Below are 17,635 nucleotides of genomic sequence, written 5' to 3'. Positions count from 1 at the left end.
AGCTTCTTCACTGAGCCCACTCTCCTCTCACATGAGGAAAATGATCATCTCCCTCCCTCCTCTAAACTCCCAGAGCAGTCTGCAGGTGTTGGGGCACTTGGGGCACTCTTCACTCCAGTGTCATTATGCCCATATCTCATTTCCCTACAGGCCTACAGCTCTTTAAGAGCACGGACTACACCTTCCCAATCTTCGCTTCCCTGGGGAACCGAGAGGCCTTTTCACATATGGATACTCAGTGTCTGCTGTTGAACAAATTAAAATACTCTCCCCTTTAATTAAGTCAAGAATAGACTAGAGCTTTTAAAATTGCTGGAGCATCTACCAAGCTATTCTTCCTAATAAAAACCCTTACCCAGAAAGAAACTCAGTGCAATTTTACATGGCTCCTTTGTAAGGGAATCTTAAGAAAAGTCAATAATAAGATATTCTTAAAGTGAGTGACAACTGACAAAGAGCCCAGTTAACAGTTAACAATGCTGGGCACAGTAATCCCTCTCCTTTCTCCATTTTCTGAACAGGTTCTAACGTAAATCTGTTTAGGCTATTGTTACTTTTCTGTTCCATATTTACAAAAGGTGGGACACAGTTTCAACAGTAATGCCAATTTCATTGTTTATCCTGATTCAGAAGCTCATTCTGTCTGGTTTTACCACTTTCTACTGCCCATGTAAAGAAATGCTAGCCTGGAACCACCCAGACCATGTGGCTCACACAACTACAGCATCAATACAAGGTACAGAGGACTCTTACCTGTGGTCCCCCTGTACTCCGTGAAAGTACACTAGAAAACCAGAATACTACTCTTCTCCAAAACCTAACTCAAAACATAATTATTGCTAAGTACAACTTGATTAAAATCCTAAACTTTAATTAGCAAAGGAAAAAGTTAACTAGGATTGGCTTCCTCTTACAATAAAAATATTTTGACATTCAAGCAATTCAAAGACAGTCTTCATTTACAATTCCGTATAGGTGACTTTTCTAAAAGAAAAGCCTGTGCAGCCCGGGTGGCTCAAAGGTTTAGCGCCACATTCAGTCCAGAGTGTGGTCCTGGGGACCAGGGATCGAGTCCCACGTCGGGCTCCCTGTGTGGAGCCTGCTTCTCCCTCTGCCTGTGTCTCTGCCTCTCTCTCTCTCTCTCTTTCTCTGTCTCTCATGAATAAATAAATAAAACCTTTAAAAATAAATAAATAAATAAATAAATAAATAAATAAATAAAGCAAGCCTTAAGAAATATGGTTCAACAAAGCAAAAATAAGAGAAAATAAAACAGAGCTCTAGTACTTCCCTGTCTTTTAAAATATATGTGCAATTGTTTTCCATAGTATCCCACTGGATATCATGGATTCAAAACAAAGGAATTAGGCAAATAGAAGTGAGATTATCAGCCCAGAAATATAGTCAGACATGAGGGTACCAAGAACATACAACCTGACCGGCACACAGAATATATCAAAAATCCACAAAATCATCACATTGCAGTTGCTCACAAAGTAACAAAGTAGGATTGTTCAATTCAAAAATAAGGCTACCTTATAATTAAGATTGTTTTAAATATCTCTAGGACCAAAAAGATCATGAGGAAAGGCAATGCTGTAGTATAGCTTCTAAAACCAATATCCATATGATTTTCCAAGCACTTAAACTGTTTACACCTTATGTCAACAAGTGTAAAAGTTCATAGCTACATGACTCTTTTATTTAAAAACAAAAAATTTCTAATATATTGATCACCATTATCCCAAAATTGACAAAATCACTACAAATTTACTATTTCCTCTATGATCTAGGTATTTCTAAAGAGACTCAACAAGAACAGAGGGGGAGGGGTGACATGCCAATAAATGCTTTATATACTCTGTGCAAATATTAATTGTGTTATGGTAAGAGCTTACTAGTATCTTTTTTTCTAGTTTTCCCTATTAAGAGGGGGAAAACTTCCATTTTTCTCACATCTGGAACATGTTTTAAGAGGCTTACATGAGCAGCATATAAATGCTGCTAAGCCACTAGTAGTTAGTCTTTGGTCTTCCACTGCCATGGACCTTATGTTCAAATATGACCATAACCATGAAAGTATTATGGTGATTAAGAGATCAGACATGGCTGGATCTAAAAGCACTGTGAAACAGCCAAATTATCCATACTCTACTTGAGATCATGGCCTTGCTTTCCAACACTAATAGCTATGCTTTCCTATCAAGGCCTCCTATCCCTGACATTGCTCTAGATTTTAGATTTGTTCCCTCCCTTTTAAAAAACTCAATGGACCTATATCCTATTTCCTTAAGGTCCCATTCTCCAGGTAAACTATATTGAGCTGGAATGCCAGAGGCAGATGATACCTCAACATATAACTTCTTCAGTGACAATAAACAGGAGTCTTTAGAAAGCATCTCAAAATACCAGGACAAACATGGAGCAACTTAGAGGTCTGTAAATTCTCGAGCATCTTTTAAATAACAACATTTAGCAATAATGGCATTTAACGAGCTGTCTGTTCTACCTTCACGCTGGACTAGAACCAGGCTATGAAAGTGTTACAAAATGAGCTTATTTTGAGAAGCATAGGACAAGTTTTCCACTATGAAGAACATTATACTAAAAGTTATTTGCAAGAACCATTCAATTACCAAAGAGCATAAATACAAATACTTAACTTCCTGACTGTCCAAGAGCACATTAATTACTGAATATACTGCCTTACACAGATGCCTCACTTTATAATTTTTTAAAGACTACAAGGATGGTGCCCTTAGCAAGCCTGTGAAGTTTACATTTCCCACTCACAGGTGAAGAAAGGCAGTGACTTACCCAAATTAAATGACTTACCCAAATTAAAACAGTAACTCAGTGATTTTTGAATTCTGGGTCAAGGAAGCATATATTGTATACAACAGGCATAATGTGTTTATCTTCAAAAAGAAGGCACGTGAAAGGATATGGCAACAACTGGGGTGCCTGGCTGGTTCAGTCAGTTAAGCTTCAGATTCTTGATTTCAGCTCAGGTCATATGACTATCTCAGGGTCATGGGATCCAGCCCCATGTCAGGCTCCACACTCTGTACAGAGTCTGCTTGGCCCTCTCCCTCTGCTCCTCCCACCATGCTCTATCTCAAATAAATAAATAAAATCTTTAAAAAAAAAATAATATGGCAACAATTAATAAATTCTCAAAATTCAAAGGGTAATGAATCATTTATAACATGTCTAACTCCTCCACCAAAAAAATGACAGTACTAGGAAAACTATAAAATGGAAAATGTACAAATCGCTGCTCATTGTCTACCAAACCCAAAGTAAACACCACTAACATTTTCTAATGTAAATGAAATCCACAGCAGGAAATACATTAGTTTTCAAATCACTGAAATTGCCTCCCAACACACACGTGCACACGTGCGTGCACACACACACACACACACACACACTTGCACTTTCTTCTTTTCCATACACAGCAAAGAAGTAACATTGAATTAGGGATTTACATACTAAAGATCAGTTTAAAAATAATGTACGTTAATTTTAAAAGCTTCATGTAAATAAACCAGAAAGTAGATGGACAAAAGAATAGGACAAAAGTAGATGACTGAATATATGCTTACTTCCATTCCCTCCAGAAAGAACAATAAATAAAAGAAAAATGAAATTAGAGACAATAGAATATTAGAGATATCTACAAAATTCCAAAAGATGAGAAACCAGTGCATAACTGGAAACTGATTTAGTAAACTGGAGAAAGTTGAAACCTAACTGCCAAAGACCAGGAGTGATGAGGCCATCAGGAAGAGTATTCAACTAAAATTAAAGGTCTGTTCATGATGGAGAATTCCAGAAAGGCTAAAAACTGAGTTACTATGTAAGGGTTGAGGCTGAAAACAAAAGGAATTGGTTTACAGGTCTGTATTAAAGGACCAATTCTTTAACCCAACAACTGAGCAACTTATTAATAAGCATGAGAACAGGGTTTTTTCTGAATGCAGCTAATGAGAGCGTTTGGCCAGGCATGACTCAGGGAAGGAATGAGTCTCTGCACTGAAACCATGAGTAGAGGGCCAGCCAGACTCAGAATGGATGACTCTTCTAAAGAAAATGACCGACCTGAAAGAGAGGAAAAACTGAAACTGGCACCTAGGGACTCCCAATGAAACAGCAGGGCCCAAACTCATCATCCAGAGGAGAACATCAGACACTAGTCCCACCATGCACGCTGAGTTTCTAATCAACTTTTAAAATGAAGAGCAAGACCAGAGAAAAAAGAACATTATAAAATGAACAATTTGTCATAAGATAGAACAATTACAAATGTATATGCATCTCAAAATAGAAGCAAAAATAGAATTAAGGAAAGAAAAAGACAATGACATGATTATATTAAGAGATGTTCACATTATATCTTAGTAATTGATAAAATTAGACCCAAAAGAAATCAGGAAAGACTCAGACAATCTGAACAACATGATCAACCACCTTGACCTAACTGACATTCACAGACAATCTAAAACTGAAGAATACACATTCCCTTCAAATGCACATGGCACATTACCAAGATAGACCATATGGTGCACTATAAAGCAAGTCTCAACAAATGTAAAAGGATTGTAATCACACAAAGTATATTCTCTGACAACATAGAATTAAATTAGAAATCAGTAACAATAAGATATCTAGGAAAGTTCCAAAAGTATGAAAACTGAACAACACACCTCTAAATAGTTCATGGATCAAAGATAAGATCAAAAAGGAATTTAGGAAATATTTTTAACCAAAGAGCAACAAAAATAAAATATATCAAAATCTGGATGCAGCTAAAATAGTACTTAAAGGGAAACTTAAAACTTTAAAATGCTTAATATAAGAAAATAAAAAGGATCTGCCACCATGACCCTAAGGCTCTCCCTTCAGAAGTCATAAAGAACAGAGCAAACTAAACTCAAAATAGAAGGAAGAAAATAATAAAAGCAGAAGTCAATGAAATAGAAAACATACAAACACCAGAGAAAACTAATAAAACTAAGAGACATCTTTAAAACACCTGTCATAACTGACAGACCTGTAGTTAGATCGAAAATAGAGACAAAAGACAAATAAATCACCAGTACCAGAAATGGAAAAAACATACCACCAAAGATCTTACAAACATTTAAAAAGATAACAAGAGAATAAAATGTGTAACTTTATGCCAACAATTTGAGCACAACTTACATACGATGGACAAATATGCCGAAAAATAGAATCTATCAAAATTGGCATAAGAAGAAACAGAAAACCTAAATAGCCTTTATCTTTTAAAGACAGTAAATTTTGTTATCAAAAACATTCTTAAAGCACAAAAGAACAACTCCAGGTGATTTCACTGTTAGATTCTATCAAACATTCAAGAAGGAAATTTAACTTTTTCAGAAAATAGAGAAGGATCACCACCCAACTCATTTTTTTAAAATATTTTATTTATGAGAGAGGCAGAGACACAGGCAGAGGGAGAAGCAGGCTCCATGCAGGGAGCCCGACGTGGGACTTGATTCCGGTCTCCAGGATCACACCCCGGGCTGCAGGCGGCGCTAAACTGCTGCGCCACGGGGGCTGCCCACCCAACTCATTTTATAAGGTTAGCATAACGCCAATACTAAAACCCAACAAACACATTATAAAAAATGAAAACGACGGAGCTGTATGCCTCACGAATATAAACACAAATATCTTTCACAAAATTTTAGCAAATTAAATCCAGTAATATATTAAAAGGTACATTATGAGCAAGTAGTACAGTTTATCCAAACAACTGGTTAACATTTGAAAAATCAATCAACATACAAGTAAAAGAGAAAAATCTCAAGATCAGGATCAGATGCAGAACAGGTATTTGACAAAATCCAACAATTCATGATAATACTCCCCACAGAGTAGGAAGAGTTAGAGAACTTCCTGAAACTGATAAAGACCAACTGCGGAAAAATTGCTAAAGCCAACATCATGCTCAAAGATGAAAAACTGACTTGTTTTCCCCTGAGACAAAGAATAGGCAAGAATGTCTCTACTTACACCACATCTTGGCCAGTACTAGCAGGAGGTCCTAGCCATTCAGGAGGGCAAGAAAAAAAATAAAAATAAAAGGCATAAAGATCTGAAAGGAAGAAGAAAACTTATCTGCAAATCCCACAATTGTTTATGTACAACACTCCAGGGAACTACAAAACAACTACTAGAACTAATAAATGAATTTAGCAAGACTGTAGGATACAAAGTTGATGCAAAAATAGACAGCCAAGTATTTTCTTACAAATTAGCAGCAAACAATTAGAAAATAAACTTTTTTTAATCCCACTCTTGAACATATGGATATCGATGTGTGTGTGTGTGTATACATCCCACCAAAATGAGAGAATCAACAGAGATGACAACACAGAACCCAGAAAACAGAAGACAAATCAAAGAAAAAAACTACCAAGGGAATCCCCATTCCCCAACCAAGATGGTGATAAAGAGGAGTCCCAAAATGGCAGTCCTGTGGAGGCTGAACAGCAAGTCATTCACCAATAGGACATGAAACTCTGGGACTGACAACACCAGAAAAACTGGAACTGACGGACACCCTAATATGTTTTATTATTTGAGTCTTTATAGTTCCAGCAGAATGTTTAGAGCAAAATCACTGATGAGTAGAAAGCTAAGCCAATTAAAAACAAAGTAACCAGTATCTCCAAGTTAGAGAAAGAACAAGTAATTATTGAGTATTCTGTGGCTGTCAGCAATTTTTTTTTAAAGATTTTATTTATTTATTCATGAGAGACCAGAGAGAGAGAGAGAGGCAGAGACACAGGCAGAGGGAGAAGCAGGCTCCATGCAGGGAGCCCAATGTGGGATGCAATCCTGGGTCTCCAGGATCACACCCCGGGCCAAAGGCAGGTGCCAAACCATTGACCCACCCTGGCAATTTTTAAGTAATACTGTAAATATTAAATAACAGCTTGACCAAAAATTAGATAAAATTATCACTAGGAGTAGGTGCCCAGCTGGCTCAGCTGGTAGAGCATGTGATTCTTGGTCTTGGGGTCATGAGTTTAAGCCCTACATTGGGTGTGAGCCTACTTAAAATTTAAAAAAAAAAAAAAAATTTATTTAATTATCACTGGGAGGATGGAGAAAGAAAAGTCAGTAAGTTAATTAAATCCTCATCCTCTATGGGAAATAGTCAAAAGATAATGCTTAAGAGTTGAAAAGCTGAGACCTAGGAATAAAAATAAGGTACTTAAATATATGGCAGTAAATCCCAGAGTAAACACTAAAAAAGAAAACCTGAAAATGGTTGCTTCTGAAGAACAACAGGTGGAGCACAGGGTTTTCTCAAGTCTGGTTACAATTTTACTTACTATTTAAACCAGGGATATTTTCACTTTGCTAAAAAGTAAAATAAAATAAGTTTAAAATAAAAAATAAATATTTCGAATAAAAATCTATACTGTCAACCTTGGGGTCTCTGTCAAGGAAATATTTTTAACTGAATTTGCTTTCTCTAAACAAGTCTCAGACAAAATCAGTTTGAATAAAACACATGAAATATATATACACAATTACAAAAATTTAGAAACTTACTTTTAAAAAAACAAGTAGTTAAATAAAAACATTTAGCAAAAATTAAGATTACAGAAACACTAAGGCCCATATCAAATATATCCAATTTCCTGATAAATACCACAAATAATAATTAAGAAAGCAGAATATTTTTTCAAAAATATTCCCATCAGGGGCACCTGGGTGGCTCAGCAGTTGAGCATCTGCCTTCAGCTCAGGGTGTGATTCCTTAGTCCCGAGAGGAGTCCCACATCGGGCTCCCTGCATGAAGCCTGCTTCTCCCTCTGCCTGTGTCTCTGCCTCTCTCTGTGTCTCTCATGAATAAATAAATAAAATCCTTAAAAAAATTTTTTTTTCAAAAATTTAGCCTCAAAGCATATTTAATATGCTCAAAAGGCCTTTCTACCTACAGTAATAGGCACTTTATTTCTGTTGTTCGGCTCCCCACAGTAACATGGGCTACTTTCCCATACCACCTAAGAGCTCCAAAGACCAATTTCTCACATTCATACAGAGATATTCCTCAATACCCCTCAGAGGGCACATTACCAGTCATTTCTAACAGAATGACTCTAAACTCCAACCCATCCAATCTCTAAAAGGTGAATTACTTCTGAGGGTAAGTTTTGAAAAACAGCTTTCAAGTCACAAAAATACCAGGAAGGAAGGGGAGAAAGAGACGAGAAAATATGACAAAATTCTGAGAAACATACACATTTTTTAAATTCTTGTAACATTTTAACTCATTCCTCTGGATGTTAAGTGAGAGGCTTTCTGGAAACCCTGAAATACTATTCATAGCTCCATCTAATCAGAAACATTCCAATTAAATGAATGATATTAATGTAATTATCTAAGAAAACACTCAAGGGAACTCTACAGATAGTTTCTAGAATAGACTCCATCCTGTGGGGCAATTTCTCACTGAAGATGTATGTGGCCCATGTACTCATTCCAGTGTTTGTGAAGTGTAATCTATGATTATGCAATTGAACCTTACAGCCACCTCAGGCCATTCTGTGTTTAAAGAGATGTGTTTATGTCTATATCCTGCCAAACAACCATTATACCACTTAACCTCAGTTTAACCACTGCCTGAATGAACTTGTTAGGATTATACTGAGATACAGACACAAAACAAATAATAAGCTAAGAAATGAGATGTCCACATACTAAAAGGGGGGGCAGGGATCCTTACATAATATCCCTTAGTCACCACGGAAAATGTACTTGAGAATTTACATCCTAAAAACTTAAAATTTAAATACAGAACAGAGATAAAAATAACAAATGCCAAATTCCAAAAAGAAATGAATTCCTCTGAAGGGTGGGGTGTGTCATCTCAGAAAGCTGCCCCAAATACAATGTTGTTTCTGGATCTACCCAACCAAATCAGTAAATCTACAAACATGAGACAAAAAATGAATCTGAGAACAGTTTTACAATGTGCTGTATGGAGTACACTGCACTAGGTTATTGACTATAATCTACTGCCTATCAATGACAAAAGTCACTACCACCACAAAAAAAAAAAAAAAAAAAAAAATAAGCCACTACCACCTAATTACTTCCTAGGATCAAAGCCCACTTTGTGGGTGCCAGACTAACTCTTGGCGAACAAATCCACGCAGGAAAGTGAACAAGCACATTCATTCTCTTCTGCCTGTCAATTATCAAAGATGTACTGGCCAAAAATATTTCTTTTTAAAAATGCTTAGAAATTAAAAACCAGGAATGAGACAATACACTGATGTTTGAAGTGTCCTTTACCATGTTTTCTTACTTTTTAATAAAATAAACAGTTCGGTCTATAAGGCTAAGAGTCCAGCAAAAGATCTATTTCAATTAACCAGCCACCATATTTTAAGGCTTAAAAAGGAGAGATGCTTTAAGGAGACTGAGTAAAGGTTAAGAAGTTGATACCCACCATCACATGTACTCTACGATGCCACTTAGACCTCAATTTTGTTTTATCATTCAAGTGAAAAGTGACATAAGACTACACAAATACGTGAAACCATGTCTTTGCTAAAACTCCATCTATAATGATTATTTTTGAGAAATAACCACCCATAGCCACTTAAAATATCAAAACTATGCCTATAATAAAATCATAAGAGCCTGTATTTCAATGTACTTAAAAACATATCACAGGCTGGGGCAGCTAGGTGGCTCAGTCAATTAAGCGGTGATTCTTGATTTCAGCTCAGGTCACGATCTCAGGGTCATGAGATTAAGCCCCCCATCAGAGTCGTGCTGGGCATGGAGCCTGTTTAAAATTCTCTCTCTCCCTCTCCCTCTGCCTGCCTCTCACTTTCTCTTTCTCTCTCATTCTCTCCTTCTCTAAAAAAATAATTAATTTAATTTAAAAATAAAATAAATTTGAGGGTGCATTCTGGTACTTCCATCAACAGAGAATAGATCATTTTAATCTTTCATTTGTCATGATTGAACAAACCCTTCCGGCAGTATTTTCCTTATTACTCAAGGCTAGGGGAAGCATTACTAGAATTCCATTTCGCAATTCATCTACATTACCACTGACGAATGTTCTCGCAAGTTATTTCTTACTCACGCTACTATAATTTAGGACTAGCGGCAGATGAAGTATACAGTGAACTATTTAGTCAAATATTATGTTACCATTGAGGAAACAATATTCATTTATCAAGGTTATCCTGTTAGTTCATAAACAGAATTCAGTATCAACTTCCCTTTTAATGGCCTCTTTCACTCCAAAATACCAACTACTTATTCAATAAGCATTTTCTTTTATTATATTATGATACTGCTTTTATTATAAATACTTTCTACAAAATGGATACTCCAAAGCATGGACTGTGTTTGCAAAGGTTAAATTATTACTGGTACTAAAAAGCAAAATATACAAATATAAGTAACTGACAAAGTAAACTGTGATGTCATCAAGGAGATGTACCATCTCTGATTCAGTGAATTTCTGGCACTGTTAGCATCATAGGTGGAAGCAGGCCCTTTGAATCCTAGACCCATAACTAGCCATGGGCAAGTGATCTGACCTCTCTGATCCTCCATTTCTAAATGTTTAACCTGGAGACCACCACCAGTTTCACTAGGTTACTGAAAGGAATTAATAGGGCCATTTATATAATAAGCTCTTAACCCAACACCCGACATAAGTAAGTACTGGCCAGCTTGCTGCACTGCCTATGTTAGTCAAGGGAAAAGTATAGAGCAATCACACCTAAAGGAGTTAAGAAATATGGGGATCCCTGGGTGGCGCAGCGGTTTGGCGCCTGCCTTTGGCCCAGGGCGCGATCCTGGAGATCCGGGATCGAATCCCACATCAGGCTCCTGGTGCATGGAGCCTGCTTCTCTCTCTATGTCTCTGCCTCTCTCTCTCTCTCTCTCTCTCTCTCTCTCTCTCTCTCCTCTCTCTGTGACTATCATAAATGAATAAAAAATTTAAAAAAAAAAAACGTTTAAAGAAATATGCATACTAATCTTTAAAAGTCTATCCAAATAGTGAAATGATAATACCACAAAATAAAACAAAATTTACAAAGATCATATGAAAAAGTTCTCCACAATCTAGTATATTTCACCAAATTTTTTTTAAAGTCTAAGTTCTATACTGACTTGAGTAGAAAATGTCTAAGATTTCATTCACGAAACATCTATTACTTTATTACTTCATCTCCCAGTATTTGTAAAACAGAATAAATGTTTTAGTAAGAATTAACTAATGGTTTAATAAGAGTTAAGAATGTTCATTAGCATTTTTTATAAAAGTAAAAGATTGGAAACAGGCTAAGTGTCCACCAAAATGGAAATACATGAAAAAAATCTTGCAGCTATAAAAAGAACAAGAGGAGTTTATATATACTAATATGGAATGATACAAGACTTGGTGTTAAAAAAAATACAAAATACGTAAGACTCTATATTAATACAACCAAAGAAAAAAAAGTATGTCACATGCATACATATTTACATATTTAAATTCATACACAAAGGATCAAAAGTATGCAACCAATGGTGACCTCTTGGTTTCGCATAAATCTGTTATTTTACTATATCAGTGAGATCATACTTACACATTACTTGTGTAATTTATGAACCTCAAGGAAAGTTAAAAATAAGTTTTAGAAAGCACTGTATACTTTACAAAAGGATTTTACAATTCTTTAAATAAATCCTTTAATAAATAGGGGTGTCTGTTAAGTATCTGACTCTCAATTTCCGCTCAGATCTTGATCTCAGGATCTTGAGTTCAAGCCCCATGTTGGGCCCCATGTTGTGCTCCACACCTAGTATGGAACCTACTTAAAAAAAAAAAATCCTTTAACATAGTATCTAACTTGATCTTCTTTAGCTTCTAGAATTTAAGGTAGTATCCCTTATATTTAAAGTGAGAACAGACTCAGGTATTTATTAATCCTCGGTTAATAAATGCAGAGTCAAATAGAAACATACTCCCCCTGACCCTAAATTCAGTGTTCTGATCCTCACACTACAGTGTGAAGTGTCCAGAAACTGAACATGCAGTCATCTACAAGACTCTCTAAATCTCCATACTGCTTCTACTCATATGAGAGTCTGGAATGTGGAGGAAAAGGCATTCTGGTAGGAGTCCAGGATTAGGGTCCAGTCTCAACTACATCATTACTAAGACTTCATGGTAAATCAAACTCTACAACAATGATTCTCTAGGGGACTGCACATCAGGTTCAACAGTGATGTTTTTAAATAATACTAATACTCAAGCCTGATCTCCAGATATTAGAACTTAATCTGGGTCATTAGTATGTTTATTATAAGCTTCCCAGGTTATTTTAAGGTAGGGCTTAGTTAAGACCACAGATATCCTTATCTGATAAAAAATAAAAATAAAAGATATTAAAAACCACTTATGCTATATATATACTTTGCAAAGCTGAAACAAGGGATGCATGTTATATGGGAAAGTCCCCTATAAACAATAAAACACCTCACAAATGTAAAGGAATTATTATTCATTCATTCAAACATGTACCACGTCTTCCATGTGCCAGGCCAGAGAGAGAAGGCATCACCTTCCAGAAGCTGGAGAACTGCCATGCCCTCAATAATTGCTGAGCCATGGGAAAAGGCACAGCAAAGGCACAAAGGTGGTGGTGACCAGTCCAGCCTTAGGGTCCAGCCTTGGGTGATGGTGGGAAGAGGGCTTAGAATGGCCCTCAGAGAGGTGCCTAGGCAACTCAGTCAAGTGTCTGACTCTTGATTTTGACTCAGGTCATGATCTCAGGGTTGTGAGATCAAGCCCATTGTGGGGCTCCACACACAGCATGGAGTCTGCTTGAGATTCTCTCTCCTGCTCCCTCTGCCGCTCCCCCCACCACTGGCATATGCAAATGATCTCTTTCAAATGATAAATAAAACTTTTTTTTTTTAGATTTTATTTATTTATTTCATGAGAGACACAGAGAGAAACCGAGGCAGAGACACAGGCAGAGGGAGAAGCAGGTTCCTCACAGGGAGCCAGATGTGGGACTCGACCCCAGGTCTCCAGGGTCAGGCCCTGGGCTGAAGGTGGCACTAAACTGCTGAGCCACCTGGGCTGCCCAATAAATAAAACTTTGAAGAAAAAAAAGGCCTGCAAAGAGGAGACCCTCAGCTAGATCCTGGTATTCTGAACAGAGGGCACACCACCAACAGGCTAGTAGTTCAAGATGGCCAGAGGTCCCTCAAAGGATGGTCTCAGGATCCTAAGGGTCCTTAAGACCCTTTCCGAGGGTCTGTGAGGTTAAAATTGTTTTAATATGGGGCTCCTAGGTGGCTCAGTGGTTAAGCATCTGCCTTTGGCTTATGACCTGGTCCTGGGATTGAGTCTCACTCACATCAGATTCCTCACAGGGAGCCTGCTCTCCCTCTGCCTATGTCCCTGCTTCTCTCTCTCTCTGTGTGTGTCTCTCATGAATAAATAAAATCTTTTAAAAAACTGTTTTAATATTAACACTAGCACACATCACCACCAAAACCTAGGAATAAACCAAATGTTCTCCAACTGGTAAATGGACACACTACAGTACATTCATACACTGGAATAAGACTGAGCAATAAAAAAATTAAAAAATAAATTATTGATACACACAACAGCATGGATGAATTTCAAATGCACTATATTAAATGAAAGCCAAATTCAAAAGGCTACAACCATACAATTCCATTTACATGACATTTGGAAAAAAGCACAACTATAGGACAGAAAAAAGGTCAGAGGGTGCTAAGGCTAAGGGCAGGGGAACATTTTGGGGTGATGGAAATGTTCTATATCTTCACTGTGGTTAGACAACCACATGCATTTGTCAAAACCCAGAGAACTGTACACTAAAATAGGGTGGATCGCACTGTATAGAAGTTACACTTCAATAATTTTAACTTGTAAAAATAATAGTATGCTATTTGCCTTTTTCCTTCTCTTTCTCTCCTAAATGTACAGTGTTTGCCAGAAGCCGCATGACTAATGGTGTCATCACTCTCCAGCTACGAGAGTGCAAGCTTGTATATTCTTAATGTTCTAAATTTTTCTCCACTTCAACACAGTGATGGATATAATCAACATAAACACAAAAGCTCTCTTGGGGCTTCAACAATTTTAAATTAGTTTCTGAGACCCAAAAGTTTGACAACCACTGCTATAGGTGGTAGGGAGGCGCAGAAGAATTCTAAGCAAAGGGTAAGGGTATCTAAACCCCCAGGAAGAGTCGTGCAGGGAGATGAGTAAAGAGACACTACCAGGGCGCCTGGGGGGCTCAGTCAATTAAGCTGCCAACTCTTGTTTTCGGTTCAGGTGCTGATCTCAGAGCTTTGAGATGGAGCCCCACATCGGGCTCCCTGCTCCGTGTGGAACCTGTTTAAAAGACTCTCTCCCTCTCATTCTACCCCACTCCCTCAAATAAATAAAAATAAATCTTGAAAAAAAAAAAAAAAAAAAAAGGAATTACTACAGAGGTCTGACTAAGGCTGATCCCAGGAAGGAACGGAAAGAAACTATGTCCACACACCATCTGCAGCTTGTTACAAACCCAAGCCAGTGTCTCTCTACTGAGCTCTCTATGTTGGTGTGTTAATGTTTTGCAAATGAATTTCTGTCAGCTAGTAATATAGTCAGGAAATGAAACCTGCTAAAAGAGCCATTCTACAATGCATTACTAGTAAGTGATTTGGGGATTACTCACTCTTCAAACGATGCCAATAATTTAAAACTGAGTTTTATGTATTTTAAACTTGAAAAATAACCATCCTGAGGAGGTACAAAAAGCTAATATGGGGGGGAACTTCAATACCTCAAAATCAATTAGGAAAACTAGATAACTGATTAAAAACCAACATATCACTTCTCTGAAATACACTTTCATTTGTATCCAGAAACACTATGACAATCCCAACTCAGCACAATGCTCTATGTGTAAATGTGAGTTTTACTTGGTGTGAGGGGGGAGGTGTTTATCTTTGGTCTACACAGTCCCTTTTCCTCCTGGGGGAAATTCATTTCTAAAACACTGGCCCTATACATTCCACATTACTTCAAGTACAGAGCTTTTTCTATAATCTTCTTATGCCCACAACTATTAGAGTACTTTGGGATGCCACAGAGGTAAAGAAATTAATGTGAAAACCATCTACATCTTTAAACTTTGAATACATGGAAATCAGATGATAGATCAATCAATCAGTCATGGGAAGGAAGTGGTAGGTATTAGAAGGAAGATTTCCTCTACCTAAAAAAAGGAAAAACTTAAATACAATTTTATAAGCCATTTTAAATGAGTATGTGTGCGTGTAACTGCCATCACATACTGCTTCTCTAAGGGTTTTAAGTAGCCAACCCCTGTGACATGTCTGTAATCCCAAAGAGGTAGAAACCTGTCTAGAGATGTCAATTTGCTATCTTTTAGAAAGTTCACCTATACTTCCGTTCATGGGAAAGGAGGTAGGGGGCATGCCAGCCTTCTGCCAAAGGAGCCGTGTATGATTAAAGATAAAGTAAAATTAGATCCTTACCTGAAAGTACAGTCCTTTCGATCTACTTCTTATACAGAAATCTTGGATATTAGTTTACTGCCATTCACATTTGAAACTGAACCTATGGACTGAAAGGGAGGAAATAATTAATTTGAAATACATGCACAATGAAGATAAAAACATCGATTCGATCAAAGATGAAATTTCCGTACACTTGTTGAAGCCAAATGGTTTCTGCAGGAAACCTGTTTTCTGTGACTCAAATCCAAAATGGAAAACGTGGGTGGTTCTTCCTGTCTCACCATTAAGAGTCAGCCAATTGGCTGATGAAGTTTTCACACAACTTAAGCTCAAACTTCAGCCTTCCATCTGCTCTAATACTGTCATACCTTAGGGAAATGAAAGAAAAATAAAGGCTTTCTTCAGCCTCAAAGTCAGGCTTAAACAGGTACCTTATTCCATCCAGACTCTATTTGAGTACAAAACTTCAAATCTTCAAAACTTCAAATCCAGATGTGAAAAATAATGAGAGCTGCATCACAAAGTAATTCAGGGGCTTTACAGCTGTCTCTGACTGGAGCTACTATTTCTTAAAAAAATTACAAACTAATCTCTCCTGGATACAAGACTACAATTGCAGTGTGACTGTGGAGCAGAGGCTTCCAGCCCAGTCCATGTAACCAAAGCTGCACTCCTTCCCACCCACAAGTCACATACCATTTGCCAAGACCTGTCTGCCAACAGATACTGTATTTGGGCTTCTCAACATACAAGTCTGCCAGACTGGGATACGAATCCAGTAATTCTACAGGGTATTTCCGCATATCCACCTAGAGCTAGTCAACCAGCCAGTGTGATAGAGACAACTGAAAACACACACACTATGGGACACCTTCAAGGAGAAAGAGACTGTGGGTAGGAGATACTAGCATGGTATATCATGTACACCCTTCAGCCAAAGGCCTCCTCACCTTTACACCAGTAATCAGTGGAAAATATGCAAATATAAGACCATAACAATTTAGATGGCTATTTCCAACATTAATACAAGGATTCCAAGTGGCAAACCACTCAAGAAGAGCAACTGTCCAGGTCCTAAAGATTCCAGGCCCCATCTGAATATCCCTCCTGCCTCAGGAGGCTGTCTCAGAAATGCTAAGAGGCTCAGAGAGCTCCCCTTGCTTGGCCAAGAAGGGCCTTTCGTGAGCCACCCGTGACTGCCCAGCACGCTCTTACACATCAACCCCCCTGCAGTCACAGAGGAGAATCTATCAGCCAGACTAAAGCAAGGGGCACTGGCTCCCAAAGGATGCATCCCAAGGGAACTGCTCTGTGGCGAGACCATGAAACTTGAAATACATGCACCATCTGTACTTTTAAATTTCATGAAGTTTGGGTATAGAGGCACTAAGCAGATTATGAGCAAATACATATCATAAGCTCTCCGAGCTGGAAGAGGCTGTAATACCCCATTACCACTGTAAAACCATCACCTACAGATAAGATGAAGTCAGAATCTCCTAACTGCCAGCTCAGTGCTCTTCCTATCACACCCTGCTCTTTAATCAACTAGGGAAACGATCTTTTGGAGCATATCAAAATCAAGCTACAACCCCACTGCAGGATAAAAATCTCATTTAACCATGTGTTGAAAAAAAAAAAAAGATTAACATAAAAGATTAAGAAGCAAAACCTTTAGAGTAATTCCCTGCTAGAGAAGGGGTAGGGCAGGGTTGGCCATCTTTCTCCATACAAATACGATCTAATCTTCAGGGAAAATGTACATACAAAATTATATACAAAGATCATCTCTTTCTTTAAAAAACTACATCGCTTCCAAACTTGTACCTCCAGCAAAAAAACACAAACCATAATGCCTTACTTTACTGACACAGAATGTTGAACTGACAAAAATAGCAATCCTTTCTTCACAAGTTGAGGTTGAAAATATTTTCTAAATAAGGTATTTTCACTGTGCTATAATTAATTTCCTCTATTACAATATATTAAACTTCAGAGCAAATCAAGTAGATTTTATTCCCCCATTGTAGTTTTCTTTAAAACTCTGATTTAA

The 17,635-nt window shown here is 37.5% G+C and overlaps 1 protein-coding gene across 15 annotated transcripts in view; it reads right to left on the bottom strand.

Moving 5' to 3' along the window:
• Nucleotides 1-17,635, bottom strand: part of SIPA1L1 (signal induced proliferation associated 1 like 1) — a 375,082-nt gene that overhangs the window by 323,302 nt on the left and 34,145 nt on the right. For all 15 annotated transcript variants that reach the window (XM_077909830.1, XM_077909833.1, XM_077909838.1 and 12 more), the window contains one exon: nt 15,601-15,689. The gene's annotated coding sequence lies outside the window, so the exon portion shown is untranslated. The remainder of the gene's footprint in view (nt 1-15,600; nt 15,690-17,635) is intronic.

Source organism: Canis aureus, chromosome 9 (assembly GCF_053574225.1).
Source record: "Canis aureus isolate CA01 chromosome 9, VMU_Caureus_v.1.0, whole genome shotgun sequence".
NCBI classification, from domain to species: domain Eukaryota; kingdom Metazoa; phylum Chordata; class Mammalia; order Carnivora; family Canidae; genus Canis; species Canis aureus.
Note: the sequence above shows the minus strand (reverse complement) of the source record. Positions and strands in the feature narration are given on the sequence as shown.